At 47.7% G+C, this 15000-nt stretch overlaps 1 protein-coding gene across 1 annotated transcript in view; it reads right to left on the reverse strand.

Annotated features, from left to right (window-relative positions):
* The window catches only part of LOC135200312 (uncharacterized), a 338907-nt gene that overhangs the window by 323875 nt on the left and 32 nt on the right, over positions 1 to 15000 (reverse strand). The window contains exon 1 of the mRNA XM_064228879.1: positions 14891 to 15000. This exon is cut by the window's right edge and continues 32 nt beyond it. The gene's annotated coding sequence lies outside the window, so the exon portion shown is untranslated. The remainder of the gene's footprint in view (positions 1 to 14890) is intronic.

Below are 15000 nucleotides of genomic sequence, written 5' to 3' on the forward strand. Positions count from 1 at the left end.
CTCTTTTCCTCTCGTAGGGAGAATCGTCCGGAAAATGTTCCGGGCTCAAGTCCAACATCGGAGCTTTCCAACTCCTCTTGATCGGACGCGACAGTTCGTCGGAAGTCCATCCACTTCTTCGAGGAGACGAATCGGATGACGAAAAGCACTCTTTCAGGATGCCTTTCCAATGGCGATCCTTGGCAGTCTGGGACGCTACAGATTCTGCCGAGGGGACGCCCTGACCGGTGGGGATTCTCCGTAACCTCCATATGACTGTCGACATTCCTTCTCCTCTGGGCCTGGGAGCTTGGAAGAGGTCTAGGTCTGGGAGCGAGACAGAGCCGATCAGACGCACCCTCCACTACACTGGGGGGGACACTTATGTCACTTTCCACATTCTTACCTTTAAGAGCATGCATTTCAAGCTCCATCCTTCCTAATGCGGTCTTCAGATTTGCAATCTCCGCAGCAGAACTTGCAACATCTGCTACGGGAGAGGTTGATACTGCATGTGAGGAAGCAATTACTTGGGGGTTAGTTATACTAACTGGCTCGTTAGAGCGTGATCTACTCATACTTCTAGAGACAGCCTTTCTAACCTATCTTTCTCTAGTTTCCTTAAGTAGGAATCTAGTTTCTTCCATCCTTCCTCATCCATATTCACACATTCATCACACGTGTTATTTCTCATGCATTCATATCCCCTACACTTCTTGCATACCTTGTGAGGATCTAACGACACTTTCGGTAGCCTCACCAAACAACCCTCATTCATACATCTTCTAACTTCGCAGCTAGAATCAGACATTTTTGAGCAAAATCCAAAGCCAAAATCCAAAAAAAAAACGTTTCCACAAAAAGCGTATGCCAAACCACAGATCCAAATACGTCACCAAAAGACAGTCCAGAAGATCAACGGCGATTGAAAAACGAAATCCAAGTCAGGACGGTAACAACAACGATGTTATGGCTACCTCGACAGAGCAAATCTGTATTAGAAAATGGGATGGTTCCTAGTTCTGCCACCCAGCGGCAGTGGCGGTAGATCACCTGACCTACCTGTAGCATGTGCCGCGAAATTCGATTTCTGTCGGGGACGACGGAGTCTCTAAAGCTAAGTATATATCTGCCAGGGAAGTTGAATGAATAAAATCCTATAATTCTACAGTACTTCCATAGTTGGATGTTTTCTTCTCAATTTTTCCTCTTTTCTCAATTTCCTCTAATTCGAGTATATCAGAAAGGGAAATTATTCTTTCCTCGGTTAATTCTTCCGTATCCCCCCCACCCCCCCCCCCCTTTTTTTCCTGAACGAGAAGGACCACTCCAGTGCGAGGGACTGAGTAACTTCCCAGCTCTATGTAGGAAAGCATAATTTGCTCTAAGGTATATCTATTAACTAATTATTTTCTAGTTAGAGCCAGGTGTCTGGCTGGCGCTTATGATTCCTTATGGCATGGTTTGAGGAAAAGGAAGCAGTCTACAGGAAGACTGTTCGTCTTCTTCTTGCTAAGAGATCTATGAAGAAGACTTCTCGCAGGTTCTTCACAACTCTTTGCAATAAATGTTAGACGGATACTTTAACAGTTATTATCATCGATCGAGTTCTCAACGGACTCGCAAATTCTGCATTGCTTTTATTTTAATAACTCGCTCAAACGAGAAATATTTTGGATGGTGCTCTTGGCTTATTGCACCAAGCTGGCGCTTCTGGCGCAATTTGCGCCAGGCTGGCGCCTCCTACTAATTATCTTTATGTTATGTGCCAGAACATCTGTGTCTTTATGGTACCCGACATCCTTTCATATGTTAATTCCGTTCTTATTATGAAAAACTTTTATATACGTAGTATAATCCATTCAGGGAAACCATTTCCCACTAAAAGAATGTTTCCCATCCGACTCATACAACTTCTGCGCAATATCCGATTCTAAATACGGTTGTGTCCTTTCTCGAAAGACTTAACCATACCGTAGTCTTGAAGTGAATCTCTATTACATCTCTCTTCTCACTAAGTATGTACTCTAATAAGCCATGCTTTCGTAAGTATGAGTGCATTAAATAATATAATGTTCTGCTGCATTAGAATCCTTTAATCATGTTACCTACGGTAAACCGCATTGAAAGGTTGTAATATCCTTCTTATTGAAAACTTCCTAACAAAAGGCAGACAATATGACAATTTGTCTAAAATTGCATTTTTCCTAACTATACAAACCTGAGGTCCTTTTACAATAGGAAGGTACTAGCGGCAGCTGGATAGGTCGTAAGCTTTCGAACAAGGGGTTCGGTAGTTAACTGCTTGTCCGACAGGCGCGCGCGCGCGACTGGGAGGTAAACAAATCACTTTTGCTTTTGGCCCAAGCAAAAACTGCAGAGTGAGTGGTGGCATGAGGTGGGGCTATGTGTAAAAGGACCTCAGGTTTGTATAGTTAGGAAAAATGCAATTTTGGACAAATTGTCATTTGTTCCGACACGGCATACAAACCTTCGGTCCTTTTACAATAGGAAGACTCACTTCTTGGTGGGTGGAATCTGAGTCTTTTTGTGAAACAGACTGGTGTTCGCCCAACCTTGGAAGCCTCCCTGGTCGTAAGAGCGAGGGAGGGATCCAAGCCTCTGTCCGATTGATCGGGGTGTGCACCGCAGGATCAATGGTCAGACCTCTGGACCGAGTACTAAGAGAGAGGCAAGCGTATCTCTTCGTACCAGCAATGTAAGAACTTGTTCCTGTACAGGAGCAAAGATAAAGTCATGGTTTTGACTCTTGTAGGCATCCACTTCCCCCCCTTGTAGAAGGAAGTGGGGGATATTCTGCTCCTATCCCTAGTGAAAGGGATAGGATGGGGCTCTGTCATATAGCTCACCGGCATCTCGTCCTTATCCAGCAGGGTGATGACCGTATCCCCTCTACACAGGTAGAGGGGTAGAAAAGATAGAAAGAGAAGCCAGTCACTTTCTCATTACTATATATTCATACAGTCACCACCAGGACTCGATGCTGTTCAGCCTGCTAGGGTCTGGGTTAGCTAGACGACGTGTTTGAGCAGCCACCACGGGTCCTAAGGAAACCGATCCAAGGACCTGTGGGCAATATCCAAAAGGTATAAGGAAGGTGCCGGTGGTCTGGTTGTACCATACCCCTGCCTTCCCATACCTGCCGCCACGGAGAAGTTCTTACGAAACGCCAACGAGGGGCCAATACTTCTGACTTCGTGAGCTCTCGGACGGGACGTACGGATGTCGTCATACCATCAGCCTCATACGCCCTCCTGATGACCTCACGCAGCCAGGACGAAAGAGTGTTCTTTGATACTTCTTTCTCGGTGACCCCGGTGCTAACGAAGAGGCGTCGACACTCAGGCCCGAGGTGTCGAGTTCTCTTCAGAAAAGCGCCGTAGCGTCCTCCCAGGACAAAGCAGCATTTCATCCGCATCATTATCGGCATGAAGTTCTCGAACTCTCTTCGCCGATGCCAGGTCCAGCAAGAAGAGGGGCTTGTGATTCCCTGTGTGGGCAAGACCTTTCGAAGCTCCTCCTAAGTAAGGAGATCTCGAACGAGTTCGAGATGTCCCATCCCGTCAGTTTCAGGACGAGCGTCAAGGCGGCTCTGTATCCTTTGACTGTGGGAACTGAGAGAGCTTCTCTCGGCGAAGAAGAAAAACGAGGAAATCCGCACCTGCTGAAGAGTGGCTCTGAGAGAGGAGATAGGCCCCGTCTACGACACCAACCACAGAAGACGGCCGACTTCCCCTGGTACACAGCTGCAGAGGACTGACGGACGTTTTCCAGCCATCTCTGTTGCTGCGCTACGAAAAAAGCCTCTCGTTCGCAAGAGATGTTGGATAACAGCCAGCCGTGAAGACGTAGGGACTGGACTGCTCGGTGGTACCGCTCGACGTGTGGCTCCGGGCGAGAAGGTTGTGCCAAGGGGGAATCTCTCTCGGTTCTCTTGCGAGAAGAGCCAGCAGGTCCGGATACCAAATGGCCTGTGGCCATTGGGAGCCATCAGGATCATCCTGAGATTCGGGGTGACCAGTGCTCGACTGATCACCTTGCGAATCAGGGTGAACGGGGGAAAGGCATAGGCGAAAAGGTTGTCCCAGGGTGTTGAAGAGCCTCCTCTGCAGCTGCCCATGGGTCCGGCACGGCCGAGAAGAACTCCTGGAGCTTCCTGTTGTGCCGGGTGGCGAACAGATCCTCGACTGGTCGCCCCCACAGGTCGAAGAGCCTTTCCGCCACGTCCTGGTGTAGAGACCATTCGGTCCCTATCCCTTGATCCCGACGGCTGAGCGTGTCTGCTACTACATTCCTTCCCTGGAATGTAGCGTGCCGACAGCTCTATTGAGTGTGCCTCGGCCCACTCGTGCACCTGCCGAGTCAACTGGTACAACGGGAGAGACACTAGGCCCCCCCTGTTTTGTTGACGTAATCCACCACCACCGTGGTGTTGTCGCACATCAACACCACTGAGTGTCCCATCAAGCGGTCCTGGAACTCTTGGAAAGCGAGGAACGCTGCCTTGAGTTTCAGTACATTGATGTGAAGGTGCTTGTCGTTCTCGTACCACACTCCTGAAGTCAGCAACTCCTCCAGGTGTGCGTCCCCTCCCTCGGTCGATGCGTCTGAGAGCAGCTGCATGTCCGGGGGAGAGATGCGCAGAGGCACTTCTCTAAAGAGGTTCCTGTCGTCCAGCCACCAGGCTAGGTCCTGCCTCACCTCCTGTGTCAGTGACAATGGAAAGCTTGGGGGATCCGTCGCCTGTGACCAACTCTCCTTTAGTCTCCCTGAAGAGACCGCAGGTGAAGACGCCCCGTTAGGGACTGCCTTCCACCGAGTGACGACAGGTGTCCGATCACGACTTGCCATCGCTGAGCTACCGTTCCTGCCGAGACAGGAACTGGTTGGCTGCTCCCTGAATTTGCTAATCCGCGAGTCTGCGGGGAAGACTCGCCCTGCTACCGTGTCGATCAGCATACCCAGGTACTTCATCCTCTGCTTGGGCTCGAGATCGAACTTTTCGAAGTTCACAACGATCCCCAGATCGCGACAGAACTCGAGCAGTCGATCCCTGTCCTGTAGCAACTGCGAGCGGGAGCTCGCCAGGGACTAACCAATCGTCGAGATACCCCATCAGACGTATCCCGTGCGAATGGGCCCAAGCAGACACCAGAGTGAACACTCGCGTGAACACCTGTGGGGCGGTTGAGAGACCGAAGCAAAGTGGTCTGAAACTGGTTACACCGTCCCGTCGAGGATGAAGCGGAGGTACTTTCTGGAGCGGACTGATGAATGGGTATTTGGAAATACGCCATCCTTCAAGTCCACTGAAAGCATGAAATCGTTCTCCCTGATAGAGTCGAGCACTGAGCGTGCCGTCTCCATCGTGAACCGGGTCTGGCGAACAAACGGTTCAGGGGAGAGAGATCTATCACCGGGCGCCAGCCTCCCGTAGACTTTTCCACCAGGAAGAGTCGACTGTAAAAGCCCGGTGATTGATCCGTGACGATTTCTACAGCTCTCTTGCTCAGCATGGTCTTGATCTCCTGTCTCAATGCTACGTCCTTCGATGCCCCTGGAAACGTACGCTTGCTGCTGGACCGGGTTGGAGGTGAGGGGTGACCGAGATTCGAAGGGTAATATGATCTCCCTCCCGAGGGACATCTACAATCCAGGTCTCGGCGCCGTAGCGCTGCCAAGTTGCCCAATGGCTGGCCCGGCACCCCCCCACTTCCGGCAGCAGGTGAGGGGGAACGCCGTCCCTAGCGTTTCCCCCCTTTCTTCGACTTCCTCCCAAATCCTCCACGGAGGGAGGAGGAGGGCTGAGAGGAGGGCTGGTTACGGCTCCCCTGCTAGAAGTCGAAGAAGACAGAGTCATTCCCCGGGGCTTCGACGCAGCTACCGTCTTAGCCACCAGAGGAAGCGCTAGCCGAGCCGTTAGACTTGGCCGCAGTCCAAGGCTGCCCAGAGGCCTTCGAGACTGCCTGGGAACCAGACGGTCACTGTCGTCAGTGCGCCGTCTGTCCACCAGCAGCGTCCACCATCTCTCCTGGGAAGAGAGACGTGGAAACTCCGTAAAGGTCCGTTGCGAAGTCCCAACGCCGCTTCACGCCCGGCCGCCCTGGAAACCCGAGTAAGGACAGCGTCCCTTCGTCGGAGAACCAGGTTGGCCCACAGGTTCCACCGTCTGGTGGGCAAGGAAGGAGATGGCTCCTCCCCCAGACTGGCAAAAGTCTCCTGAGGCCGAGTCATCTTCGGGAGAAATTCCAAACCCCGGAGTTGGCTGCGGCCTTAGATACTGTGAGGGACCACAGATCTAGCCAGGAGACGCCTGGGAAAGCTGCCATGGCGGTAGATTCCAGCCGAATGTCTCTTGCTGCGAGAACCACCAGGTTCTCGGACAGGAGCTGCTGCAGAGACACACCCGAAGTCAGCCTGACTAACTCCGGGTTCACCTGTTTGGACGGCATCGGGTCTTCAGATGGCACGTAAAAAACGCCGCTGTCGCAGCAGAGGAGGTGGAAGCAGCTTGCTCGACTGCCAGACTTGAGCGAGCCGTCTTGTCCGGAGACAGCGATTCAACCTGGTCCAGCACTGAGTCCGCAGCTCAGAACGCGGCAAACCCACCGTCGGTCTGGGTTCCCTCTTCGGCCCCCAGAACGACTCGAGCCAGGACGTGGGCTCGGATGGTGGGAGCAGCGATCCTTCCGTGAGGTCGTTGTGCTGACGAATCAGCGCAATAACCTCGCAAAGCCTCTGGATCTCAGGAGTGACTGCTTCCTGCGGAGTCGGACCGTCCAGTCCCTCAACAGGGGCAACTCCCGAGACCCTCCTCCCTCAAGGAGAGGAACAGCAACAGACCCCTCTCGGTCTGCTCCAACCACCTGTGCGTACGACTGCTGGGTCCGAGAACCGTGCCTGGTACGTACGACGCCGTGGTGGGATCCTGAGGGGCGCACCCTCACGATCACTCCTCAATACCTCGCCCCTCCCGGTGTAATCGAGGAGGTTGAAGGTATGGAAGAGGCAGACCTGACGCTCCCTCCTTGCTCGCTGGCAGAACCAGCGGGCTTGGAAGACTGCAGGCGATCGCCAACCCGCGGTGGCGATCGAGCTGCAGACCTAGTCGAGCCGTCTCGCTGTGGAGAACGGCTGGACCGAGAACAGCGGCTCCGGTCTCGTGTGTCAGAGGAGCTGGTGCTGGTCGCCGTACCCCGATCGCTCTCTGTGAGAGTGACGGTCAGGCGACCGGCGAGCTCCACTGTCACGGTGAGATCGGTGCGTATCCTCACGGTGCGTCAGTTCGCTGGTACACCGTGGCTGGTGCCGGCGAACGGGGGGACCTCTTCCCCCCCCGCCTCAGCCCGTGGCCGGTCATGGACCGTCACGTCCGCCCGGGTAGCCAGCTGCTCGCCGCAGAGCGAGAGCTGGTCTGGTGAGAGGTCGCGTGAGCGGCTGTCACCAGTCTTCCGCTCCGTGCCGTGAACCTGACGCTGAGCGAATCCAGAGGTTCTGGTTCCTGGCTGCACGGTCGCTGGTAAGCGACCGTACACTCGGTACCTCTCGCGAACGAGAGGCCGAGACGGACCCTGCTGCTGTGGCCGAACCACTGACAGCAGGTGAGGAAGTGCCGGTGTTAGCCGGCACTCCTCTGGTCCCCGTAGTCTTCTTCCTTGCGGAAGAAGAGACGGGTCCTGCCCCCGAAGGAGCTGGGTGACCAGCGGAAGAACCCCCGTCTCACCAGAGCGAGACGGGCCTTAGAAGTTCCCGAAGGAGACTTCTTAGGGGGGGGGAGGCGGGGGGGGAAGAGGCGGCAGACGACGACGAAGACGAAGAAGACGACGACGACACCTTCCTCCTCTTCTTCTTCTTCTTCGTCAACCTTCTCAGGACCGACGTCAGATCTGTCATCCAGAGCGGAGCCGGGGCTGCTGTTTGCCGAAGCAACAGGGCCCGGACGCACCTTCCGAACAGATCAGCATCGGGAGCAGCGGCGCCAGGAACAGGAACAACATCAGCAGGTGCAGGCATCACAGGAACGGCAGAAAACCGCAGGAGCAGGTACAGGAACGGCAGCAGTGGTCCACGTCACGTCCGTGGACAGCAGCTGGGCAGGTACGGCAGACTGTGTAGGCGGTCTAGATGGGCGGACCAGCGGCACAGACATCCTAGGTACCGGTGGGAGGTCCAGGGGCGAGCTCTTCGGGCACACGAAGTCCGGTCGCGGCAGCACGGCAAACACAGGCGGCGGCATCACACTCCCCCGAGTTACGGCGACTGGCCCCTGCACCGATGTAGTGGGTGTCACAGAGACCGCGTGCTGGGTGTACACCAGGTGAGAAGGTGAAGCGTAGCCGGGTGTTGGTAATGGTCGTGGTGGTGGTCGTGACCGCCACGGAGCCAGCGAGATGGTAGAGCAGCCCCTGGACACTCGGCACGCCCTGCAGCCCCAACGATGCCCACACATGTCCGAGGTCATCCTTCGCGGCACCGCACCTGAGGAGGCAAAAGTCGGGTGATTTTAGGGGGATCCTCTACCCGTTCGCGCGAAGAAACGAACGGATCGAAGGACCCAGAGTACAACTCGACGTCAGGGTATCTAGCGCCCTCCTCCACACTCGACAAGTCAGGAGAGGAGAAGGACCTAGAAACCCCCCCCCCGAAGGGGAAGGCGCGAGACGTGGAAGTTGAGCGGGCGGCAGGAAAGAAGACGAAGTGTCCGTCACCAAAGGAGTCGCGGGAGAGCTTTCCGACGACTCCTTTGCAGGCCTTCGCTTCCTCCTGCCCTCATACAAAATCCACTGCGCCTCCGACCAATAATAAACACATTACAAGGCTCGGCTCGGGAGCATTCGCGCCCCCGACACCGAGCACACAAATATGAGGGTCTATCTCCGGGAAAGAGCGGAATTCCCGCATTTACGCCCTTCGGTACCGGGCCTAGTCTCCGTGGGGTAGCGAGGCGAGGAGATTCCATCATTAATTAATTGCAGTTCAATTAATATGAAAAGAGAGAAATGATTGTACTTACAATGAATTCTTTCATACACAAACACAACCATATACTCAAGAAAGCAAACGACGAGAAGCGGGCAGAGAGCGTCGAAACACACACGTCCACTGGCTTGTGAGGCCGAAAGCAAAAGTGATTTGTTTACCTCCCTCAGTGGGCGCGCGCGCCTGTCGGACAAGCAGTTTAACGACCGAACCCCTTGTTCGAAAGCTTACGGGACCTATCCAGCTGCCGCTAGTACCTTCCTATTGTAAAAGGACCGAAGGTTTGTATGCCGTGTCGGAACAAATTTTATTTATGATAGCTTCAGTATTCCCTCAATCCGAGGCTAAGACCATGATGTAGGGAAGAGATACGGTTAGTTATCCCATTCCGCAGGAGAGAGAGCTGTAAACGACCACTCACGACTGAGAACAAGATGGTACTGCGTTCCGTTGGTCTCAAAGCGAAAGCAGTCTTCGAAAGCCGTCTGGCCTTCCCTTTCCAGAGTTGCCAGTTACTCCATTAAATAAAGGAATCTTATAAAATTATTATTCATTCGAAGTTCTTCTATCCATCGAGGAACAGTAGGCATAAAAAGGGAGAAACACTGTTTTTAGGATGCCTTTCCAATGGGTATCCCTGGCAAGTCTGGGACGCTCTACAGAAAACCTGCCGAGGGGACGCCTGACCGGTGGGGATTCTCTGAAACCTCCTTACGGTTTTCGACATTCCTTCTCCTCTGGGCTTGTGAGCTTGGAAGAGGTCTAGACCTGAGAGCGAGACAGAGCCGATCAGACGCACCCTCCATTGTAATGGGGGAACACTATATTCACTTCTTACGTTCTAAGAGTTCGCATTTGAACTATATCCAAAGTCTACAATTTGCAAATATGATATTGTAGATTCTGCGGAGTAAGAAGGTGATGAGGATGCAACAACTACTAGTACTGTTACTACTATAATTGCTCGTTAACACAAGAGCTAAATAAAGCTTCTAAAGGATAGTTACTTTTTCTGACTTACCCAACTAGGAAGAAAGATATACATTTCCTCAATCAAACTCTAACACTTATTTGTATTAATGAATAAATATAAGTAATTCCCTTTCATGAAAGTATAAGTAATTCACTTTCGTGAAAGTGGATGAGTGTCTACCGAAAACTTCGGTAGTTACACGTCACTAATCTTCGAAATTTTCGAAGTTAATTTTATCAAAAAATTCTAAAAGTTAACAAAAGCGTATGCCGAACCAAAGATCCATTACTTCCCTGTAAAAGTTAGCCCAGACGATCGATGGCGATGAAACACGAAAATCCATCAGGAGGAACTGCAAACGTTGTTTACATTCCAAGCGACAGAAAAAATATGAATTAGAAAAGCGGGGTATGGTTCCTATTCCCGCCACCCAGCGGCCGGGGGGGTAGATCACCTGACCTACCTGCCGCATGTGCCGCGAAATTCGAATTTCTGTCGGACGACGGAGTAATAGCTATGTATATATCTGACAGTTAAGTTGAATGTATAAAAACAAAATTTCATATATAATGGTATTCAAATCGCGCTGTGAGAAAAATGGTTAAAGCTAAAGAGTTAATTTTTTTCGTTGTATTGTACACTAAATTTCAATCATTTTGGTATATAACACATTGTAAAACAATGAAAGCAACACAGAGAAAATATTATCACAAAATGATGCATGAATTCGTAACGCGCGGACGTAAAAAAAATATTTTTTTCAAAAATTCACCATAAATCTAAACATTGTTCTAGAGACTTCCAATTTGTTTCAAAATGAAGATAATAGATTGAATATTACTGTACTGTAAGAGTTTTAGCTTACAATTGCAGTTTTCGACCATTTCGGACGAGTTAAATTTGACCAAATGTCGAATTTTTTTTTATATGCAAATATTTTGGAAATGAGAAAAGCTACAACCTTCAATTTTTTTTGTATTCTACAGGAAATTGCGCACATTTTCATATATAAAACTCTATGAAACGCTTAATATGAAACGGAGCAAATATTACGAGAATGTGACGTATGCATTTAGGAGATTTGCGGCGGAGAACCCGCGCGGAGGGAAGGAAAGTTTTTTTTTTTTTTTAATTCACCATAAATCTAAATATTGGGCTAGAGACTTCGAATTTGTTTCAAAATGAAGATAAATGACATGGCTGAATATTACTAGACTGTAAGAGTTTTAGCTTACAATTGCCTTTTTTGACCATTTCGGTAGAGTCAAACGTGACCGAACGTGGTTTTTTCTATCTATCGTGATTTATATGCAAATATTTCGAAAATGAGAAAAGCTACAACCTTCAATTATTTTTTGTTGTATTTTACATAAAATTGCGCACATTTTCATATATAAAACTTTATGTAACGGCTAATTTAAAATGGTGCAAACATTGCGACAATCAGACGAAAACATTTCTGATTTTTTTAAGAAGAGTTACCTCGCGGACATAAGGAAATTTTTTTTTTTTCATAAATTCACCATAAATCAAAATATTGTGCTAGATACTTCCAATTTGTTGCAAAATAAAGGTAAATGATTGAATATTACTAGAATATAAGAGGTTTAGCTTACAATTGCGTTTTTCGACCATTTCGGTAGAGTCAAAGTTGGCCGAAGGTTGAAATTTTGGCACATCGTTATTTATATGAAAATATTTCAAAACTGATAAAATCTACAACCATGGGTTGTTTTTAGTTGTATTGTGCATGAAATTGCGCACATTTCCATATATAAAACTTTATGTAACGGCTAATTGGCTAATTTAAAATGGTGCAAACATTACAACAATTGCACGAAAAAATTTATGATTTTTTCGGAAGAGTTACCGCGCGGACGTAAGGAAAAAGTTTTTTTCATAAATTCAGCATAAATCAAAATATTGTGCTAGAGACTTCCAACTTATTGCGAAATGAAGGTAAATGATTGAATATTACTAGAATATAAGAGTTTTAGCTTACAATTACATTTTTCGACCATTTGGGTAGAGTCAAAGTTGACTGAAAGTTGAAATTTTGGCACATCATTATTTATAAGAAAATATTTCAAAACTGATAAAGCTACAATCATGAGTATTTTTTTTTTATTTTACATGAAATTGTGCACATTTTCATATGAAATACTCCATGTAACGACTAATTTAAAATGGTGTAAAAATTATGTTAAAGTGACGAAATAATTTCTGAGATGTGTCACTTGATACTTTTTAGTGCGATAAGAAAGAAATTCGTACTTGCGCGCCTGCGTAATGATTGTAAACAAAACAACACTTGATCCGTGAGCTCCCAGCATCCCCCAAGGCATGATGGTAGGCCTATAAGTATTTTTCCGCGAGTTTTTAAACAACTTTTTATATCGACGTACCATACGTCCAATCAGCACCCGACAGACAATTTATGTTGACATTTAATACGTCCAATCAGCGTTAAAGGGTTAATTTCTATGAAACCTAAGGTATTGTGTATATTATTAAAGGAAATAATATTGCAATATGTTGTGTAACCTAACCTAGTAGAACATATTACTTGGCGGGGGGGGCAGAGCCCACCCGTACCCTCTCCCCCACCCAAGTAAAAGAAAACAAATTTGAAGGTTGACTAAGATATAACCAAGCTAACTTTACCAACCTAACCTAACCTATCCTAGTAGAACGTGTTACCTGACTGGGGGGCGGAGCCCCCCCCTGTAACCCTCCTTAAAGAAAGCCATACTTGAAGGAAGGTCAACGTATAGGTTACCATACTAACCTAACCTAACCTAGTAGAACATATTACTTGACCGGGGGGGCGGCCCCCATACAGGAGGACAAACTTGATGGTAGACTAAGATATAACCAACCTAACTTAACCAACCTAACCTAGTAGAACATATTGCCTGACCTGGGGGACGCTGTACCCCCCCCCGTAAAGGAAGACAAACTTGAAGGTAGACTAAGAAATAACCAACCTAACCTAACCTAGTAGAACGTGTTACCTGACCAGGGGGGCTCCGCCCCTGTAACCCCCTTCAAGAAAGACAAACTTGAAGGAAGACCAACATATAGGTTACCATACTAACCTAACCTAACCTAACCTAGTAGAACATATTATCTGACCGTAAAGGAAGACAAACTTGAAGGTAGCCTAAGATATAACCAATGAAAATGTTCTAATAATTAGTAAAATTTTATCCAAAAATTTTTTATGGGTGAGAAAAGATTGTAAAATTATGAGCATTATTAGACAGAGGTGGATAATGGAAAGAGAAGGGAGAAAAACGTGTAAATTGAAATGTGTGTAAAAGGATATAATGGAATATATATAAGTAGATGTTCCAATAAGGTCAAATTTTAACAAAGAAATTGTTATGGGTATGAAGTGTATTCTTAACGATGAAACGTAAATAGTCAGACGTGAATACTGGAAAGGGGAGGGAGTGAGTTGTGTATAAATCATGTATAAATCATGTATGGAATATCCCAAGCAACTTGCAATTTCATGTAACCAACAGGAAGGTAGGTATCGAATCGTCCTAACACCCACTTCTAGTCCAACCACGTAGGGATTTTCAGGTGTCTGTCCTCAATTATAACTTAATATTTCAAGGTATTTAAGGCAAAATTATTAGGCGAGGACAAAACAAAACAAATATTATACAAATACTAAAATAAAGGAAACAGGAATAAACACTAGAATTCATATAACATGATTTAAAAAAAAATTAGGAAAATGAATTTATGTAACTCAATCTTCATTCGGTCCTATAGCAATGTAGGGGTCATACTGCAATGTGATTGGCTAAATACATGTACCCCTCCCGTACAACCCCATTTTTTTCCTCACTAAGAAGTCTGAATTTAGAATAAAAGCACCCTTACAACTAGCGCATGCGCAGTAGAATTTGCGCATGCGTAGTAGGATTCAGTGTTGTAATAGTAGTAGCAGCTAGTAGATGGGATTTGGATGTGAAATGGCTCCACTATCGATGCTTTTGTTATCTCTTATTTTCTATTGTATTTCGTGTTTTAAATGTCATAAATAATGGGAAATACCACAATAACACGGCAAAACCTCCCCCAAAGTGGTCTCTCCCCATAGGATAGAGTTGGGGTTTTGTCCCCACCCAAAACCCCGGTTCCCAATGGGGGTCCCCTTTACCGTAGGATAGAGTTCAAAGGTAAATTAGCCGTCCGAATAAATATTACTTCAAATTCTTGTTCAGTAAGTAAAACCTCATAGAAAAACAACAACTGCCATAGTCTGGGCCGCCGCGGATAAGTACCCTAGATCTACCAATAAGAAAAAAAAGATACCTTATCCGCATACCATGTACGTAGGCATGGCATCAATGGCACAAGTACCAGCACCCTTCCCTGTACATTTTAGGTCTATTATAGTAAGTAATGGACGTAGGCTAATACCTAGCCTATTTAGTGGGCAACAAGCCAGCTAGAATACAAGAACTTCGGTATTCATGTTCCTGAGCGTAGTTTAACTACAACCTACGACCTACCTACCCTAGAGCTTAGGTAGTACCTATGCCTAATAGGTAGGTAGGCTAGGCCCACGCCTACGGCATTACCTAGGCTATACAGCCGAGCTATTTTAGTATTAGGTACTAGGTAGGTAGTCGCCAGTAAGGCTTAGTAGTATACTAGCTAGGTACTAGCCCTATAGGCCCTACATCACGAACTACCTACCTATTAGGCTAATTGGCCACAGATTTATTGGATCTAAAAGCTAAGCCTGAAAAAGATGAAAATTCATCACCCATCAAAAGAACCACCTTCCTGAACAGAAGTAGGTACTAGGTAGTAGTACTACTTACATATTTTTTTTGTCCTACCTACTAGGTATAGGTAGCTAAGTTATAGGTAGGTAGGTACTACTACCTATAGTACTATAGTATCTCAACAGACCTTAGAGGGACCTGAATCTTGGGAAGGTTTTTCTTGCCAATCAGGTCCTTATCAGGACACTGAAAACTTCTCAGTGAATTGACGACACTGACGACTACGATTATGATTTT

The sequence above is a fragment of the Macrobrachium nipponense genome, chromosome 23 (genome assembly GCF_015104395.2).
Source record: "Macrobrachium nipponense isolate FS-2020 chromosome 23, ASM1510439v2, whole genome shotgun sequence".
Taxonomy (NCBI): Eukaryota; Metazoa; Arthropoda; class Malacostraca; order Decapoda; family Palaemonidae; genus Macrobrachium; species Macrobrachium nipponense.